Genomic DNA, 5,771 nt, shown 5'->3' with positions numbered 1-5,771 from the left:
TCTTTTTTCCACAGCCTCTCCCAGTGGCAACCTATCTTTCCACACAGGGCCTGACAAACGAATACCCACTCCTTTCCTAGGAATGTCTTTTTAACTGTTTCATGCTCTTTGACCTCTTTGTATCCTTCATTGGCAGAGCAGCAGTGTCACTTTGGCCTGGAGCTTAGAAGCGTGTCATTGTCTGCAATTTCTTCCCCATTTGTGACTCATGGGAGGCTCACAGATTCATAGCTCTTGTGGAGCTCTTCTCCAAATATCCTCTTCCCTCCTTCTAGTATTGAATTAGATCAATTAATTTCTTCATGAATCTCTAACAGTTCACCATAGTTGAAGAGTTAACCCAGTCTTCCCAATAACTAACATTCATACAGTTTTTGCACCTTTTGCTCTTAGGTTAATATCTTGCACCTCCATGCTGATCAGGGTATCACTGAAGTCAGTGGGAAGTAGCACAGGAAAAGCCTGAGCAAGAGGAAGGCATGCAGGAATTTGCCACTGTGGCAAGAAAATACACTTGCTCACTATAAAAATTAATACCAGTTCTGCTGGTTTATGATTTAGCACTGTGGAAGGCTAATGTTTGCCTTTATCTCTGTATTTCACAAGTTTGACAACTTTTCTTTTATAGACCAGCTGTAGGTTTATACAGTTCTCTGTGCTTCCAGTTTTAACGTGGTCAGAAACTAAGCCTCCTAAAAATGAGCCTTTGTTGTACTATATCTACATTTCTGAGGATACTTCTGGCTGAAGAAGCACACATATAGGTCATATTGGCTTCAGTGTGGCTCTATCCAGCCACTTGAATCTTCCTAGACTGAGAGGAGAGTGGAGGCCAAGAGACGAGCTGTCCCAAACCCACACAGTGAGTCAGTGATATGGTTGGAACTGGAACTGAGCGGCTGCTAGCTCTCAGCTTTGTCTGAAGTGCTTTTGGAGGTAATGCTACTCATCTTCTGCATTCCCGTCGGTATGAATAAAAAGGCTCAAATTCCAAGGAATTTCTCAAAAGCTCTCAAAAACTTAAGGACCACAACCATACTAGTGAGACCAGAACTTCTTACATAATCCTAGAAAAATGGGTAGCATAAGCTTAAGGTTGTCATCTATCAGTCTGGAGGTTGTGGATCATTTTTTCACAATCTAAATGACACAAGTTCTGCCTTTCTCACTCATGGAGTGGCATTGTTATTAGCATTTTGCTGTTTCAAGCAGAGACAGCCTTTCTCCAGATGGCTATTTCTGTATTAGAAGCAGAACATTTAGAGCTCTTATGCTGACAGTGACACTTAAAAGGAGCTGGTTTTTAGAAAATAAACCCTATCACCACATTATCAACAGTTCCATTCCATATAAGGATCTTTGTTTTGAATTAACATGAGGCTAACAGAGAGCTGTCCTGTCTTACAATCTGCTGTGTTAGGCAAGCAGTTGGTAATCTGTACTAGAAGGGTGTATTTAGATGGGATAAAGACTGGAACTAAAGACTCACTGACATTTCCTGAAAATAACATCCAGATCTGTGTGAACTGGTTTGGTAAATATTTTTCTATGTTACATATGCTGTCATTTGCATGACGAGTAGCCTGAATATCTGCATAAATTACATTGCTTCTATGAAACATTTTGATAACCTCAATAGTACTTGTAGAGTCCCTGGGTTTTGATATTAATTTGCTCCCAAGTAACATCTAAATTTTTTAATTTAAATGACATCTACTAGTGAAAGGGAGCCAGCTATAGTTGTATTTGGGGGAGGAAAAAAAAAAAACCCACAAACCTGAATTATGTGAGAGACGTGCTATTTTATATCTGATTTTGTAAGAGTGATTTTTGATGGTTTGGAATGTGTCTGACTGTTTAGAAAAGATCATGGGAAGATCAATATCACAGATACTTTTCCTTCTTTGGATGTAAGTAGACACAAAGCAGAAGAAAAGTTGGTGTTTTAGGAAAAAGAAAATGTCTTTGAATTTTATTGTATTCTGTATTAGTCCCATAAGCTTCTATTTAAAGCTATCACCACATTTTGGCTGCCACTTTCACTGAATCTATTCAAATACATTTTAAAGGTGAATTACTTGGCTGTTTGACATTTTTGTTCTATATTATGCTGCATCAATCTGTCTGATCTGCAGTCAGATAGAAAGTGTTGCAGTTTAAAAACAATAGGTTTCAAAGCTATTTTTGACCCCGACTGTGCACATAAAGTTCTTCCTACATTAATAAAATATAAGGTCATCAGATGAAGAGAGCAGCTTGTTGGAAGTGCTGGAAAAGAATTGACATTTAAATTAATTTTTGAGAATATAAGTCTGAAACTTATGAAAAGACCGAGGTGTGTCTGGTGAAGCTGGATAAAGGAGGGATGAATGCAAAGGCAGGTTTTTTTTTAATGTGCTTAGCAGACCCGGCTGGAGTCTTATTTTCAAAATCTGGCCCTTACCACACACATAGAAAAATATTTAAAAATAATAGTAACACAAAGTCTGATTCTCACGTTGCCCTGTGTAGCCTCAGTGCAATAGCAGACATGCAAGTGGTCTGGAGATGAACTGCAAGGAACTAGCCAAGGATATATCATTTCTTCAATATCATTTTACTGTTGTTTCATTTTTTTTTCACTGTTGGATAATGATGAAAAGGCAGAATAAGGGCCATCAAAAGTCTGTATTGTTGGCAAGAGCAAGCCAATATAGGATTTACGTTTGTATTTTCTGCTTTCTTACTTATAGATAATATTCTCATCTCTCATTAAAAAAAAAAAAAAAAAGACCAACACATTCCCCACATTTCACAATATTTGATGTTATCATTTCAATAAGGTTTATGTAAGACTTTGACACTCAGTTCATAAATTAAATCTGTATTATCAATTTTTCTGTAACCATGGGTGTTTATAAGGTTGATCTACAAAATTAGTAAAAATGGTAAAGAAACATTTTACAGGGTACCATTGAACCCATCAAGTTGATTTTGGTAGGTTTCTGGTCTGAGTATAGCCCTCTGCCTTTCACAGTTTGTTGCATATCTGTGTGGGGGAAAAAAAAAGGACATTTATCTCATTAAAAATGTGGCATTTGGTGTCATCTCACAAAGCCCTAATTTGGTACCATTTGCCAAGTCAGGGAGAAATAAGTGGCCCTCACTTCTGGAACACGGTCTTCTATTTACACCCAAGCAGCTCAAACACCTTCATCTCCAGTGGTCATGTAAGCCTTGCTGCTCACCCTCAGCTTTGGAAAGGAAGAGATGTGCACAGTGAAGTGCACCACCTTGTTCGTGAAGATCATGTTCCATGGCAATTTTCCACTTTTAAATTAGAGTGAATATCAGAAATTTTGGTTAAGATATTTTGCCATTTTAAGTACAAACAAAATTGGGTGGAAGGGAAGATAACTTGGTGAGAAAGTTTATTTAGACTGTAGCTGAATTACTGAGCTCTGGAATGAACGAAGAATCATTTTTAAACAGACAGAAAAGGAGCTTTCTTAACAGCATTTGATATGAAGGCTCTGAACTTTAAATCCAGTGTATTTTAAATCCTGACACATTTGAATCATCAATTACAGTAAGTACTGATTGCTTTTGTAACTAGCATTGGTTATGCCTGTCCTTGTAAGTCTCAGACTTCGGTATGGCAACAACAGCCACAGAGTGCAAGAGCTATTTTGCGTACCATGCTAAGGATAATATGGGGAATAAAGTTGTCCACTTGTGTCTTTAAGCTTATATTTGTAAGTTATATAGTGCACTGTCTTTGAAAATGGTTTTTGGTCTACAGGAGTCTTTCTATTTTTTCTCTTTCTTTAGAGTTAAAGAAGCAGAGGAAGTCTGCAGGCAGAAAAAGGGGAAGTCGCTATACAATATAAGACCAAAACATGACTCTGGAATTGTAAGTAAAATTTGTAGCAATACTTCTGTTCCCATTACTTGTTCCAGCTTTTTCTCTTTTCTACAGCTGCAAAATATAAAGAACTGTGATAGGTACACAATTGTCAGGCTGGCTTCTGGTTGGATTAGAAAACCGAGAAAAGGATAGTGCTGTGCTCTCACCGTTCTTCTGAAAATAGATAAATAACTGCAATGGTAGTAGAGGAGTAATTGTAGTCATTCAGTGAAACTTTTCCATTATAATTGCCTATGCATTGCTAGGCAATCTGATTTTACAGAAAACGAGTATTCGTCTAGTGAAAAATTAAACTGACACTTCACCTTTAAATTATACCTGTAATGGCTGGCCACCAGTTACACTTGCAAAATGTTATAACAGAGTTTTTTCATGTGTCCATGTCCCTGTCCACCCCTTCCCACAGTCGCCAGCATGATTTAATTCATTTGTGCTTTGTAGTCATAGCTATGTTACTGCAACGCATCCTTGAAATGAAGCAGGTGATAATTTACTATATTCTAACTAACATAATCTGACACAAGAAGAAATAATATTGCATTTATAGTTTCTTATTCTGAATATTTAGAGACTTGGCTGTAGTTGGGTGGCTGGGTGGGTGTCAAGAGGATGGGGCCAGACTCTTTTCAGCGGTGACCTCTGACAGGATGAAGGGCAACGGGCACAAACTAAAACAAGGGAAGTTCATGAGAAGAACTTCTTTACAGTGAGGGTGACAGAGCACTGGACCAGGCTGCCCAGAGAGGTTGTGGAGTCTCCTTCTCTGGAGATATTCAAAACTCCCCTGGATGCAACCCTGTGTAACCTGCTCGAGGTGAGAGAGGGGAGGTGGACTAGATGACCTGCAGAGGTCCCTTCCAACACCTACCGTTCTGTGATTCTGTGGTTAATGCCTCAAGAAATGTAAATGGAGTAGTATCTTGGTTAGGAATAATAATCTAGGTTTTAGTTCATCCATTTTATTTGCAACCAGATCAAGATGTTATTTAAAAAAAAAAAAAAAAAAAAAAAAAAAAAAAAAAAAACAAACCCCACAAACTAGTATTGATTTGGATTTCTTCATCTGACCTATATCTTGCCATGTGTAAAGGCACTGATTTATTTTTTTTAAACCACTTACTATAGGCTTTATTATTCCTGTATCGTTATCACTATTATTTTCACTGAAACTGGGACTTTCAGTGTTGCTGAAAATTTTAGAGTGAAGATGAAAGTAAATGAAAATATTTCACAAACAGTTTGTAGCTGCAGTCTGCTTTGGTTGTAGCTTCAATGGTAATTTATTTGTGAAGTCAATTCTACAGTAAGTGTAATTCAACATTAGCCTATACATTTGTGTTTTTCATATTTATGTGAAGTGGTTTGATGTATACTCAATTTTCTGCTTTTTAAAATTTGTTTTATTTTTCAGAAAGCAAAGATAAGTATGAAAATTTGAGAGAAGAAAAGCAAACAAGCCATTGTTACCTAGTTACCAAACCTCAACATGCCTGTGGGTTGAGAGTGAGGGGGAGGGAAACTACATCATATTGATCATTTGCTTTCTTGACCTTTTTGAATTCGCCTTTTGTTCTCTAGAGTTTTCCACCAATTGATGTGTTATTGTACATTCATTCATGAACACAATTACTTTAATGGAGTGCCCAGCAATAGACTAGGTATGGACTCGAAACACCTTCCCTGTACTCTGTATCTCTTTGCCACTCAAAAATGGTATTTTGTAAAGTATATGGTATACTACAAGTAGGCCAAGACAGCATGCATAAAAAGCAGCATCTGCATCAGTTCTGAACATGCTGAAAATTGCATTACGTTGAACTTCATAAGAATGCTACTTGATACAATAAAACATTTCCATTCCTGC

Source organism: Merops nubicus, unplaced genomic scaffold, assembly GCF_000691845.1.
Source record: "Merops nubicus isolate BGI_N331 unplaced genomic scaffold, ASM69184v1 scaffold5815, whole genome shotgun sequence".
Taxonomy (NCBI): domain Eukaryota; kingdom Metazoa; phylum Chordata; class Aves; order Coraciiformes; family Meropidae; genus Merops; species Merops nubicus.
The sequence above is the reverse complement of the archived record's forward strand: the minus strand, read 5'-3'. Positions refer to the sequence as shown.